This window comes from Pan paniscus, chromosome 3 (assembly GCF_029289425.2).
Source record: "Pan paniscus chromosome 3, NHGRI_mPanPan1-v2.0_pri, whole genome shotgun sequence".
NCBI classification, from domain to species: domain Eukaryota; kingdom Metazoa; phylum Chordata; class Mammalia; order Primates; family Hominidae; genus Pan; species Pan paniscus.
The window spans coordinates 105,083,214-105,099,003 of record NC_073252.2 but is presented as its reverse complement, the minus strand read 5'-3'; the positions used below and the strand labels follow the sequence as shown (position 1 = coordinate 105,099,003).

The 15,790-nt window shown below is 36.3% G+C and overlaps 1 protein-coding gene across 1 annotated transcript in view; it reads left to right on the top strand.

Moving 5' to 3' along the window:
- The window catches only part of DKK2 (dickkopf WNT signaling pathway inhibitor 2), a 115,000-nt gene that overhangs the window by 31,170 nt on the left and 68,040 nt on the right, over window positions 1-15,790 (top strand). The gene's annotated exons all lie outside the window — the stretch shown is intronic.

The following is a 15,790-nucleotide window of genomic DNA, read 5'->3' as shown; positions in this document are numbered from 1 at the left end:
CCTTCTAGCTCATTTGCTACATTCTAGCATTTTGATTGCTTTCTAGACCTTTGGTTTTTAGTTTCAATATAATCTTAAACGTTGGAATTGGTCTCTGAAGTAATGATTAGTTTTTACCCAGAATGGTGCTATTTATTTTAAGTCTCTTTGCCTTTAATGATACTCATTTTTGTAGAGATAAGCTGTTTTAAAACAAGGGACTATAGTAGTCCCTGAGAAGCTTCCACAATGATTCTGATGTACTGTCAGATCTAGAAACCCACTGCTCTAGAAATCAAAGTTTATTAGATGAGGCTGAACAACTTCTTGTAAGTAGGGTAGCTTATTCAGCGGAAGAATATACTTCTACTGATAACTGTGCGGTCATAATATAGTTTATCTAATGGTGAGTATATGAATCTATCAGAAACTAAAAATGAAATGCTAATAAAATTAAAATCTCCTCATTTTAACTCCCTACTGAAAAACATCTTTGAGACTATCCCTACCTCTTTAATTGCAAGTTCAGAAAAATAATGTAAATGGGACTCGTGGGGAGCTTGACTGCATTCATAGCATACACCAAATACCACCCAAGGAAGAAAGAATATAATGATGTCGGAGCACCATCAGAATATCCTCATTTATTTGGGGAGGACTGTGTTAAAGGCATCAAGAAGGAAGAAGCAGATCTTCTAGAACTTTTTGTTGATTCATTTTTTAAAAAAAATTATTTTTTTTGTTTTCTATGGCTGCTGTAATTAATTACCAGAAAATTAATGGCTTAAATCAAAACAAATAATCATCTTTTTTTTTTTTTTTTTTTTTTTGAGACCAAGTCTCGCTCTGTCACCCAGGCTGGAGTGCAGTGGCACGATCTTGGCTCACTGCAAGCTCCGCCTCCCGGGTTCACGCCTTGCTCCTGCCGCAGCCTCCGGAGTAGCTGGGACTACAAGCGTCCACCACCATGCCCAGCTAATTTTTTGTATTTTTAGTAGAGACGGGTTTCACCGTGTTAGCCAGGATGGTCTCGATCTCCTCAACTCGTGATACGCCCGCCTCGGGCTCCCAAAGTGCTGGGATTACAGACGTGAGCCACCGCGCTCTTACACATGTCAGAAGTCCAAAACTGATCTCACTGGGCTAAAATCAAGGTGTCAGTAGGGCTGAGTTCCTTGCTCCAGGCTCTCAGAAAGAATTCATTTCCTTATGTTTTCCAGTTTCTAGAAGCTTCCCACATCCCTCAGCTCCTGGGTTTCCCTTCTTTCATGTTTAAAGTCATTGATAGCAGGTTGAGTCCATTTCATGTTACATATCTCAAACCTTCCTCGCTTAGCAACATCTCTTTCACTATAGCCTGGAAAGCTTCTCCAGTTTTAAAGACCCTTGTGATTAAATTCTGTAATTTTATATTAATTCCCAGATATCCCAGAATAACCTTCCCATACAAAAGTCTTAATTACATCTGAAAGTTCTTTTTGCCACGTAAGGTAATATATTCACAGGTTCCAAGGATAGATATCTTCAGGGGACTATTATTCTGCCTACCATAACATGTGTGACCTTCAGGAAATTATTTTGTTTGCCATGTCTTCTATAATATGTAGAATTATAGAATTGCATAGTGAGGCAAATTTTGAAATTTTATTAGTGGTATTTTGTAGCAATTACATCTGCAGTTAATTCAGGTAACTTATGGATAATGGCAGGATAGATGTTACAGATTCTTAATTGGAGCTTTGGTCTAAGTCATCCTCGAACATTTCTTAGGAAGACATTATTGTGAATCCTAACATAGGTCTGTCAATAACAACCAACACAATTAGTTTTTCTTCTGTACTGGAATAGATCACTAGAATTGTGATCTGGACTGAGCACCAGATACAGTAGTTAGTAGATGAAATATCCATATCTCTAAACACTTGAATCACAGGTGAAGTGAGATGCCCATAGCATGAGAAGCACTTTGAAAATGAGACTGAGTAATGCTAGCATATTCATATAGCCAGTTCCTCACTGACTCTGCTTATGTGGTCTGGAATGGTGGGCTTAATTTAAATTGTTCCCTTTATTGCATTCTATTTTATTGATTCTTGTTCTGTATCTCTCTCTCTTTCAATCCACATAGTATTATGAATATGAGTGATGTTGGACCATACTGTTTCATCAATTCTAATTTTGGCCGTCTCTCATAAACAAGAGTAAATGAAACAAACATGGAATATAAATTCCATCCGGATGAATTTTTGCCCACCAGTGTGAAATGCAAGATTTACTTAATTTCTAGAGCTCTGCTTCTCAAAAGTGCATATAAATTACCTGGGGATCTTATTACAATGCAAATTCTGATTTTGTAGGTCTGAGGTCTGATATTTTAAATTTTAATAAGGTCCCATGTGATATGATGACGCTGGACCCGGTCCTGAGACAGGTTAGTTTTATACTACTGATGATATGTTGCTGCCGTGGTAATCTTGCTCAGTAGGAAAAGAATCTGCAAGTTCAGACATCTGGTGTATATGCTTGGCTGAGGAGCCAATGGGGCACAACTACCATCTGTGGAATTATGACCAAAAATCTCTAAGTCAGAATCTCTCCAAAGGAAAATGTTAGGGCAGTGCTACTGATCTTTGGTTAGCGCTCTGTGCAATGAAGGTATATGCTGGTGAGGTTGCCCACCAAGGTGGGCTCTCCAGACCTCTTCAATCTTCTGGGGTGCAAATCAGAGACCAGTCTTGTCCAGAGCATCCAGGAAGTACAGCGTGAGCACAATGCTAGGGCCTAAAAGATGGTGAACTATGCCTGAGCAGAGGAAAGCCACAGGAAACTCGGTGGAGGTTTGTAGTGGTCCTGATGTGCAGATCGGTCATCTGACCTGGGTATAAGAGTGAAAGACGGAATCTTCTAGTAGTTGGTTTCCTGCAAGTGTTCCTCAGTATAGTTGGCACACACAGGGAGAATGCTATGTGAAATTAAGGCAGAGATCTCTGAGCCAAAGCCACTGAAAATTGCCAGTAAACCACGAAAAACTAAGAGAGAGGCAAGGAACAGATTCTCCCTGAACTCGTTCAGAAGAACCCCTTCCTGCCACCACTTTTTGAGGAACAAGATTCCAGTAGACTTGAGCTAAGAAGAGTCTCACTTTCAATCTACTCATAATCCTTTAGTAGGTGTCATGAATTATGTATTATTCCTCATCTGTAAGAGTGTTGACTTACCTAATGCTATATTAAGGATTTTTTATGTTATCTAATTTAATCACCACAACAATGCTAAGAGATGGGTATTCTCCCCATTTTATAGGAAAGAAAGATGAGAAAAGTCAAGTGATTTGTCCAAGGTCACACAGTTTGTAAGTGTCACAGCTGAATTCAAAAGCATCCACATTATTCCAGGATGTGAACTTTTAATTACTGAAATGCTAACTATTTCAACAAGGAGTAGACCCAGAAATCCAGGTCTAGTAGATAGAATATTATAATAACATTTATTTTCAGTTTCTCATTCTTAGACCATACCAAATTTACTTTTGACTCAACATTTGTTCAGTGACTAGTGGTTTTCTCTTCCCTTTTCTTTTTTTTTTTTTTACTGTCTTTTTGGCAGTAAAAGTCATTGAGACAGCAATGCAGAAGCATGTGAAGCCCTCTAGCAGATAAACATTTTCCATTCACGTTTTGAAGAAAACAAAAAAGCTAAATAAAAGAACCCAAATGACAAACACTGTAAAGCCATATCTTTGTAAAAATAAATTTTCGGTGAAGAAGTCTTTCATTTGGAAATTAGATCCAGCTTCTGCTTATGGAAAAAGCAAGTAAAACGCAGAAAGAACCAATAGGTCTGCTAACTATATAGCCACACATCATCAATACCTAGAGTTCAATAATACAAAAATGTACACTTAAATGATTTTAATAATTTGTTTGCCTATCATGCACTACGAAATTAGACATTGTAAAGAAACAGTCTTGCAGTTAGTTCAGAATGATGTAATTTAGGACAGATATTTTTTTCCCTAACAGATGGTTTTGAAATTGAAGATTTCTTTTCTTTGAAGGAAGATGGAAAAGTCATTATATACCGAAGTGCAAAAAATTAAGTTTGAGTAAGACTTTCATAAAATGGAACATTTGACTTCCTGCTTGACTTTGATTGGGTGTATGTATTTGTTGTCAGCAAAGACCAGTGAGTTTTCCGGGTCTATCTGGGTTGAGGTCTGTAGTGGTGTAATCAAAGTAATGTAATGATAAGACTTACATGATCCAAAGGACACTAATTTATTCATATTGTGAATTCAACATGTTTATTGTTCTTAATTATTCCAGAAATCATCTTTAATGCATAGATGCACACCTTTCCTTATGGAAAATAAGTAGTCTTTCATTTTTTTAGGTTAAAATATAATTGTTCATTCTTTTATACATACAACATATTGTCTTCTGAGTGAGAACACACTGAATGGTATGAAACATGGTAATCCATGGTCTCTGCCCTCTAGACTTTAAAACCTGTGAATAACCTGAGAGAAGAGAATAGAAAAAGAAAGAGAATGCACTGTTCTTTACTGAGCACCAAGCATCTTCCAGGTTTGGGGCTAAGAACTTTAAATGTATTTAAAGAGTACTCGTTTTTTTTAAATTCTAGTTCTGTTGCCTCTAAAAGCTATTTCCTTAATGCAATCCTGAATGTAGGAATATCATCATATGAGAGTTAAATTGCTTATTTAGAAAATTCTTAGAAGAGAAAAGCCTTTAGGATTGCCCAAATCTCTATTATAATTTCCTGGAGTTGCTGTAACAAAGTAACACAAATTAGGTGGCTTAAAATAACAGAAATTTATTTTCTCGCAGCTCTGGATGGGAGAAGTCTAAAATCAAGGCGTTGGCAGAACCATGTTCTCTCTGAAGGCTCTGGGGAAGGGTCCTTCCTTGCCTCTTCCTAGCTTCTGATGGTTGTGAGCAATTCTTGAGATTACTTGGCTTTGTATGTTGTACAGATTTGTGATGCTGGAAAGTGTAAAGTTATAACACCTGGTCTCATTGGGAAATTAAGTTTCTAAGCTGGGAGTAGGGTAGAGTTATTTCCCCCTTTTGGTTTTTTGTTTTTTTTTTTTTTTTTCCGTCAGAAGAGAGAAGAGCCCTATCCACATGTTATGGTGAGAAATAAAAAGAAATCAATCCATAGAACAGTCATCCTTAGTTTTTCCATCCCAGGAAGCCTCAAGTCTATGAACTTAGAACCTGTTACGGTTAGTACAGTTTGAGTAATTTTGAAGTTGATGATATTTGTCTCAACTCTTATGAGTTCTGAGGGTAGGGACCTAAACTTCCTAGTTGTATGGCCATGGACATCATACTTGATTCAAATTCTGTTTTTGCCTTCTATAAAATGGAAATAATAAACAATGTATGAATACTTTATGAGATGATGTATAAAGATTCTGGCATCATGCCTGGCATGTAAAGGACCATAGGTATTTGTTCTTTTTTGTCTTATGGCTTATATGGCCATGCTATATTACAAAAGTGCCACAACTTTGGAAATCTGGAACAGGGTCCCTTCAGTTAGCATATAGAATAGGAAAACAGTAAAATGGAAAATGATTAGTATATAACAGACCAGAAAAAACACTTAATAGTTACTAAATGCTTATAAACATTGAAATATGCAGGTTTAAATTCCCTTTTGCCTTTTGAGTAGAAACCTCCACTATGAGTAATGTTGCATGTGCTGAAAGTAGTTTAGTGTCTAGAGTTACAAAACTGATGATATAAATTTTGCTTAGATCAAAAAACCCATAATCATTTTGTCCAAATGTTGTAAACAACATTCTTCATTCTAATGGAAATAAGTGCCATATTGTTGATGAATTAGTCTCTAGTCATTAGCATCATTCCAAAACCACTGATCTGTGATTTTAATGTAAAAGACTAAGAAAGAAAAATCCATAGCAAAAAAAATAAAATTACCATTGACCAAGGACTAAGACTTTTTTAAAAAATAAGAATTTATTGGACATAGAGCCAATCCATTGAATAGTTTCAGTGGGCTTTTATCCTTGACTATTCATAAAATGATACATTCTTTTAAACATTCTGGCCTCTTAATGTTTATATTCTATTTTATCACCCCATTACACACTTTCCTCTTCTCTGATTAAATTTGCTCTTATCACATCTTTCTATACTTCTTTTTGTATTATGTATTTCATTATCACATTTATGCATTTTTATAGTGAGATTTCAAAACAATCCCCTTCCTTTCACAAGCATTTATTTCTACCATAGTTATTTGAAGAATTGAAACCTTGACGAATTTAAAATGCTCCATTTATACTTAAAATTTCCATTATATGTCTATAGAATATCAAAATTTAATAAGAGATAAAATACAAAAATTTGACGTATATTTTAAAATTAAATCTATTTTTTTTGTTATGTAGTCATATCCTTTCTAACCAAAAAATAAAAATAAAAATTGATGCTGAAGGCGTGGTGGCTGAATTTGAAAAAAGTTTACTTACAAAAAGATACAGGGCCGGGCACGGTGGCTCATGCCTGTAATCCCAGCATTTTGGGAGGCCGAGGCGGGTGGATCATGCAGTCAAGAGATTGAGATCATCCTAGCTAACGTGGTGAAACCCTGTCTCTACTAAAAATACAAAAATTAGCCGGGCATGGTGGTGGGCACCTATAGTCCCAGCTCCGTAGGAGGCTGAGGCAGGAGAATCACTTGAACCTGGGAGGCGGAGGTTGCAGTGAGCCAAGATTGTGCCACTGCACTCCAGCCTGGGACAGAGATAGACTCCGTCTCAAAAAAAGAAAAAAGATATTTACATATGTGTATGTATATGCACATAATGTACATATATGTATATGTTATACAGATTTTATTTATGAAGTAGGGTTACTAGTAATGCATTCTTAAAACTCTGCAACCTACAATTACCCAGGCTGTCTGCTGGATGATTTCCATACTTCAGTTGTGAGGCTCATAGCAACCCTAAAAGTTAGGCATAGAATTAGCATCAGGAAAGTTACTTGCCTAAGAACACAGAAACTTAGCTGTGGGGTCAGGATACTAATTCATATTTTTTAATCCCGTAAGGTTTATATGCTTTCTCTGAAGCCAATCCCCCTTTTATTTTTCTAAAGAAAGTCCTAACAGGGGTAATTCTAAAGAGTTATATTATGTCCATGTTGGTGAACCCAGTGACTCCCCCATTTTTAATGCCTCTGTTGTTCCTCTGACAAATTATCGCATAGTATTCAGTGAGCTATTTTTATCAGATGTAAAATCACATACTTACAACATAATCAATTTGTGAGATAAAAAATGACCTGAAATTTTACTGCTTTAGATGTAATCTTCCTAATATATTCCCCAGTAGGAGGTACTCTTTTATTTTTTCTATAATTAACACAAATAAACTGATTTCTTTTTCTGTAAAGAACATAGGGCAATTTTTCTGAATAACTATAGCTATTCATATAAGACTTATTGTAAGAAAATCTGACAACAAATTTATTAGGTGTATATTTTTGGAAAGTATTATTCATACTTTGCAAAATTATTCCGTTTACATAAGAAAGCAGTGAAGAGTTTCATTTACAATTGTTGTAATTTCTAAAAATCACTATTCTTTATTGACTAGAGCTATTGAATTAAATGAGATTATTGTAACTACTTGTTGGCATTCATTTCAGAGATTGTTCTGGAAGGAACATTGACTGCTTGTCCTTATGGGAGTAAAGGAAGATAGATAAATATACCTTTACAACTTTGAGTAACCAAAGTGATTGCAATAATTTGATAGAGAAATGTGGAAACATTTTATGTATACTTCTTCTAGAAGAAAATTAAGCAAAATCACTTGTTTTGGGGCCAGATTGAGAGCTACCACATTTTGAGATTGAAACAGAATGGACTAGAAAAACCCAACACATTCAAAATGCATTAGAAAAATGTGATTCATTAATTTTGTGGAAAAACAAGATATCTTGGCAACTGAGAAGAAAAAGTCCCTTTGCTTGGATATTTCAAGCTCTCCATGCTAGTTGTTTAGCATTCTCCTACCTCACCTACTTACATGTTCACAAAAAGGGTGTTTCATATATCCAATGAGCTCCAGGTCATCCTTGTTCTTCAACAGTTCTGACAGCTTTAAGACTGTAATTCTAGAAACAAGAGCTTGATGTTAAGCATCTGCACATGTTCTCCATTATGTCCTCTAGAAGAGAACAATAGTTAGGTAACACTGCACTCTAATGGAATCCATTTTCACAAAATAGGTACATTTAGTCAGTTGTAATTTGGTGGGCGATAAAAGGGAAAAAGAAGAAGCTATTTAAAATGAGAAGGTCAAATGTAAACCTATTAAAGAACTTTCTGAGTAACTGATTACACATGCATGCATAGTTGCAGACCCGAATATGCATTTCAACATACCTGCAGTCCTGGATATTATTGAAAAGAAAATTCAGCATGTAAGTCACCACGACCTTTGTCATGGATGTTTTGGTCTGTAGAATGAATATGTTCCTGTCTCCCCATTAACTTTTTTTGGATGAAATTGCAAGGAAGTTTTTCAGTTGACACGGGAAAATAAGAGTTGAACTCTAAGGGAATTGAGAAATAAATCTCTTCGGTGACTGGATAGAGTTTTGTTGATGCTCTTGGTGGTCTCCTATATTTTGAGAGGAGTTGAATCTATTTGCATATTGCATTACATGCATGCACAAACACACATAAAACTTGGCTGATAAGTCTGAAAGCCATTTCACAGGATAAACAGAGAAAATAATGGAAGCGTTTTAACCAGGAAAGGATGTCTAGTAACATATTGACATGGAGTAATATTTTATTCATTCACATACTCATTTCATAAATATTTTTTGAAAGCCTTCTACGTGTCAGGTTCTGTGTTAGATGTTAAAAGTATAGAAAGAAAGAGCTCTTATGTTGCTTCACTAGTATAGTGGGAATAGTTATTCTCTGTATTATAACTGGAAAAAGAACTGGAACTAAACGATGGGCACTACAGAGATTCAAACTTGAGTTTTGCATGAGGTAAAAATTTCTAAACATCATAGATTTCTTTTTTAAAAAATGGCTATTTTAAGTTATAGAACTCTCCAGGAGTGTTCTAAAGGCAATTCTGTGCCAATTTGGAGGTAAACCTTAACATTTGAGAGTTGCTTTTTTTCTTTCTACTTTTAGGTTCGGGGGTTACATGAGCAGGTTTGTTACATGGGTAAATCACATGTCACTGAGGCTTGTTGATGAAATTTTCTAAGTTTCTGCTCATCTCAATGATTTATTTTTAGCATAGTAAGTAATGTTTTCAGTCAAACTAAAATTAGGTTTTCAGGGTTATCCTTAGCCTATCAAGAAAGGCTAAAGTAGGTGTCAGGCAGACGTTTTTCAGAGAAGCAGGAAATAAATCTACTGGTTGTATTCCTGTCACAACTGCCTTAGGAAAGAGGAAGCCAATTTTGTGCAGCTGTTTTTCCTCATCCTGCTAGTTTGTAGACTAGCAAAACAGATCACCGAGGGAACTATGGAAATCTGTCTCCATCCCATGACCCTGTAATTTTGTGTGTGAGGTTAATCACCAGACAGCACCCTTTCTTTGATGTCTTGGGGAAAGAAGGTAGTTGTGGCCTTCAAGACTTGTCAATTTCAAAACCCATGTGATTTCGTATAGTTTATGTCAGAACTCGAGGCTCAAAAAGAACTTCATTCAAAAACCTTTCTTGGTAGCATACTAACCTTATAATCTGCTGTCTAGGAAAGGTGTTCAGTTACCTTTCCTAGAAAGAGAATGGAATCCTGGTCCAAACACTTGAAACAAGAAATGTCTCAGTTTGTACATTTTCCCTTTGAGTTGCATATTCTGTGTCTTTCTTAAGTTGAATTGTATACTATTTTAAAAATCTAATCTACAAATCGTTGGTGGTGTAGACAGCTTTGTATCTGAACAATGTTATTCTTTAAACAATTCTGTAACTGAAGATCCAGAATGACAAATATACATTGTCAATACAATTCTCTTTGACTTTCATTACAAATGAAAGACTTGCAATGTAGACTTTTTGTTGTTGCTCAGAACTATTTTTCCTCCTTTATGATCTCTCAGTATCACAGAATTAAGAGTCTGAGACAAATATTCAAATAGCTGGTTGAGTAAAAACATGGAAGTAAAATTTCTTTTGGAGTGCCCATGGAGAAAGAGTTTGTTAAAGATACATAGAGTCCTGGCCAGGTGCAGTGGCTCACGCCTGTAATCCCAGCACTTTGGGAGGCAGAAGCGGGTGGATCACGAGGTCAGGAGATTGAAACCGTCCTGGCTAACACGGTGAAACCCCGTCTCTACTAAAAATACAAAAATTAGCCTGGCATGGTGGGACACGCTTGTAGTCCCAGCTACTTGGGAAGCTGAGGCAGGAGAATCGCTTGAACCCAGGAGGCGCAGGTTGCAGTGAGCCGAGATCGCGCCACTGCACTCCAGCCTGGATGACAGAGCGAGAGTCCGTCTCTAAATAAATAAATAAATACACATAATGTCCTGTTCTTCAGTGACCTCATTCTGCATATGAAAATTATTTGCTTTTCCTCCTACATTATGTAAGATTATGTAATTCATATTAGTGAGTTTAGTTTTTAAAATTTCCTTTAGCAAAAACTGAATAAGCAAGAGCAAAATGAATTTGTTCTGTGTATCTTATTTCATGAGAAACAATAGAACATTGAGACTTTTATCACATGTAAAATGAAAACAAAACTAAGACAACAAATGAGAAATTGGTGACATTTCTGAGATACGGTTTTAATTTTAACTTATAAATTTTATAGAAAGTAGTGTAGGAAAAAGAATTTCAGTGCCCTAATCAACATATTTCCAATAATGTCTATAGCTAAGAAATAAAATAAAAAGAATAACAAAAATTCTATAGATTCAAATTCTGCAGGCATTAATTCTCAAAGAAGTTGCCTTAGAAAATGATGTTAGAAATATTACTAATCTTAATGTAATATTTAATATTATTAAATTTCAGAAACATAAAAAGGAAACAGATTATAGTAAATTAATATTTTAGGTAATAGTTCAAGTTTTATATGTAGTTAATACTGTTAACATTTTCTGTAACTCATGAAACCATGGTTTTAATAAAATAATATGCCAGGCTTGAGAAATTTTTGTTGTAGAATAACAACTTATTTTAATAGAAAATTGAATGATCAAATGAGTACCCCCATCTCCCTAGAACTGTTTGAGCTGAGTTAACTGCATGTGCCCCATGTGTTGGCCAAACAGGAGCCCTTGCAGGGCTTCCTCCAGTGTTAGGTGCTGAGGGCATTCCATGGAGTAGCACCAGGACTTCAAAGGAGAGCAGCAGGGGGCCAGATGGGCCAGTGGTAGCCATTAAAGCATTAATTGGGAGTTCCTTGCAAGCTCTAATTCTTCCCTGGCTTCTTTTCTGTTACTTACACAGTTATGTTATTGAATTGTAAAACAGAAAAAGAGAATTGGTCTCTACTCCCCCAGTTATTTTTTCTTCTATAAAAGATTCACTCAGCATAACACATCTTTTGGATTATTTAATTTAAAAATTATTATAAACTTTAATTGTGAACTTGTCCTATGTGTGTGTGTGTGTGTGTGTGTGTGTGTGTGTGTGTGTGGTGTATATGTGTGTGTGTGAGAGAGAGAAAGATAGAGATAGGAAAAGAGAGAGAGAGAGACAGAGAGATTGTTCTGAAAGATTTCTTTCTAGAAGAAAGGGGGATGACTATGTCTAGATCCCAGAACAAAATTGTATAAGTGGACTCTGAAAATTATGTCAAGTGAATGTAAGCAAACCTTTAGATGTGTTTGCCTTCAGAAATAGCCAGCAATAAACAAGCATTGCAGGCAAGCTCCGAAGGCTCGGCTTTTGTCTTCAAGAGGTCTTGGACAGGTTGGTAACAACCCAGAGATAAAGCTAAATCGCCTTACTTGGTGAAAGTAAAGGATGGTATGTGAACTTAATAGTGGAGAGGCTGCTAAATACAGTGTCTGTTGGCAGTTTATAAAAACCACAAAATGCTCTTTAGGTTCTTCAAACCGAATTACTTCAACCGCTAGATAAGGTTACAATGCATGATATTATCATGCCGCAGGCTTTTTCCCTCTTCCAAGTTAATATCTTTGTTTTGATTTTGGCTGGGGAAGTTCCTTTGTTGGTCAGCCACAACATTTCCATTAACTCACATAAATTCTCCATCTCATGACTCCTGCCAATTTTCTCCCTGCCCAGACAGGATAGATAACATTAGCAATGTTGCATGAAACATTTAAAATTAAAATTATTTTCCCCGCAGCTTCCGACCACTGGATGGTGAACAACTTCAGTATTATTCACAACATTCATAATCAAAGCAATGAATTTGGGAAGACTTTTAACTAAGAATTAAAACTGTATACATTATATTGGACATTATGTAAAGGTTTAAAACAATAAAAGAGTGCCAAAGTTGCTTGAGAGATTACTTTTTGATCTTGTGAAATCTAGTTTGCCTATTTTGGCAGCTCAGAGCAGTGATCACTAAGAGCTTATATATATTCCCCCTTTAATCCCTAATAGCGTGGAGGAATCCAGCAATTCAATCTGTCAGCAATCCAAGTAGCCAACGTATTTACTAAATACCTGTTAGTTGTAATGGAAATTGGTCTTCGTGGATATTATGGCAATGATTTCATGGATAAAGTTAGCTGATATTTTATGGTTTAAATAAACTAGAGAAACAAGTTTAGTAGTGGGTTAATTGGGAAACCTCCATTTATTGAACATTTTAGTATGTACCAGCCATGAGGCTATGTGCTTTACACATATTATCTCTTGAATTCCTGACAACAATGCAGAAAGATAAATATCATTCAAATTTTACAGATTTACAGGCATAGCTTCTTTCAGTATTTGTCCAAGGCAATATAGTCACCAGCGGAAATTGGGAATTAAGCAAGACTCCAGAGATTATGCTCTGAACAGTTATTTTATGCTGTTTAATTGAGCCCTGGCTAAAGCCAGTTTAGCCAGGCTTTGAGAAGAATAGAAATGAATAAACTTGTCTACACTTGAATTGGTTTCTGATTCAAATGAACTCATAGAGAGGTCCATGCTGGTTCTTTGCAGTATCCATATGGAATTCTCATATCACTGGAAAAAGATCCCTGTTCAATCCACATGCAACTCTGTTTCTTCCACAGAAGACACAAAGACACCTGTTGAGGTCCCAGTTAGACATCTATGCAACAACAACAATAGCAACAAGCCCAAAGTGCTTTTGTCTTCAGCCAGGCCCTGTTTTAAGTGCTTTCCATGTAATAGTAGGTAGGATTTCGAGCACATATTTAAATAGAGAAATCTCCCTCTGCTATACTCTGCCCCCAGAACATTAGAATTTACCCTAGAGGGTTGCTGTGAAGACTGAATGAGATTTCTCTATTTAAATATATGCTTGAAATGCTACCTACTGCATTATTGCTTTAACAATTCACATTTCATATTGGCTTAGTAAAAGCTCTGAGAAGTTTTGCAGCAAAGAAATTTGTCTTTGTTATAGCCAGCACAACCCATATTTATTTTCATATACAATCCCTATCTTCATTCACAACTGTCAACATCTCACAGAGCACAAATTGAGGATGGCTGCTCCAGACCTTCAATAACAGCCTGAATCCAAAAGCAAACTTTCAATGGCCAAGAGGTGGGAAGAGGGGCAGCCAGGCATGAAGAAGTGTTCCTATTCCAGAGACCACACTGGAGAAGATGGACTTGGGTGAGAAAAGCTGGATTCCACACGTTAATCAGAAAGTTGTTGGCCAGTGCAGAAACAGTTGTAGAAAAATTTGGTACTTAATCACAGTCCAGCACTTAGTAAACCCAAACCTTTAGCATTTCTACTCCATCCTAATGAACATCTTTCATCTAATAATATGGTGACTCCATATTATTAGGACAGTCTAGCTTAGGGCAGTCTAGCAACACGTATGTTACTGCTAATGATAGGATAAATCTGTTCACCAGATATAAGCTTATTACATTTACTTGTAAAAGTTGTTGGTGTTTCCTAGCCTACTGCTTATCTCAGAACTCTGAGGTAAGTTTCAGCAAGTGACTGTCATTTAAAATCTAATCACCTTTCTGGATTCATGGGATTATTTTTAGAGTTTAATGTTAAAATGGAAGCAAAAAGGAGTGATGCAAAAGACAGAATAGGAACAACTGCAGTGAAGATCCAGGTGCAAAATGATGAGGGAATCAACTGTCACTGGAGTTCGGAGTATGGAGCTGATGGTGTAGGCCAAATATGAAGCCTTCGAAAAGCTTGTACTTGAACCTCAATGATGGATGAGGTTTGGAAAAATAGAGATAATTAAAAGTGGTATTTTGGTGTGTATACATGCATGCCTGTTTTTTGTGTGTGTGCATGTATGTGTGAATGTGTATGTGTTGGGGCTGGGCAAAAATGAGTTAGCATAAAACGAAAACACTGTGGCAAATTGGGCCTGTGTTCTGGAGGTAGCAACAAGTTGATCTGGCTGCATGGATGTGCTCATATAGGACTTTAGAAATGTAGGTTAAATTCAAGTTATGAAGTTCTCAGAAGCCCAGGTGAAGAATTTGGACTTGTTTTGGTAGCCAAAAGAGTCTCTGAGGGTTCTTGACTAATGGGATGACAAAAAATGTGGTATCTTAGGAAGAATCACCTCATGGTGCTATGTAGGGTAATCTGGGAAGAAAGAGAGAAGGCAGAGGGCCATGGCAGGCAAGAACATGAAGTGAAGCATGATGAAAACCTCAATTTCTACTGCAGTGGGATGGAACTAAAAGAAAGAATCTGAAGGATTACTGGTTATGAGAAAAGGCAGCTGTAGTAGATTGTAGGTGTACAAACCTGGGCAATTCCAAAAATGGAGGATGAAAAAAATTAACTGGAGCAACATTTTATCTATGCAGCACTTCAATTTTGTCAATATACTGAATAATTACATTATTGATATAAAAACTTATTGTTTCATATAAAATGTAACATTTCAATAATTATCTGCTAAAACTCTTTTTTCAAAAGTTTTATAGAGGAAGGACATTTTTCCTTTGCACAAGCTCTATACTCACAGAACAAAAATTTTTCATCTAACAAATAAACAATCTGATGCCTGCTCTACTTAACATTCTGTCTTCAAAATATTCGAGCTATTGATTTCAGCTGCTTTATGACTGTCATTTTCTTCTACATGTACAGAAGTCAAAGATAAAAAGATAGACAGGTCTTTTAATTTTGAGCATCTAATATACTTTCCACTTGCCCTTTCTGACCATTCTCCATTCTATTCAGTGCCATAGGAGGCTGATATGCATTCAGTGCCATAGGAGGAAATGTATCAGCTGCTTTCTTGCCTCTGGTTGCCAGTTGAGTTTGGCCAATAAAAGACACTAGCTGGAGACTGGACTGTAAGAGGTGCTTGGAGAGAGCACATTCTGCACACCTTTCCACAAGTCTGTGTTCAATGACATCATATTGTCAGCTTATAATCAGCCACGGTGAAAGAATTTAGACTACGGAAATGAGCAAATGCTGCAAATCAGGGTTTTCATTTTTGATAAGTCAAGTTACCAGCATGGAGCTAGAGGAGCGTGGTTGTAGATATTAATTCCTTTGTTTCCCTCTGTACTTGGTCTTCTAGGTTGGTTGTGTATCTCAATCCAAGGAATCCGAAGGGGGCTCTCTCCATACAGCTAACACTTGAGGTTTCTGAAACCACTGT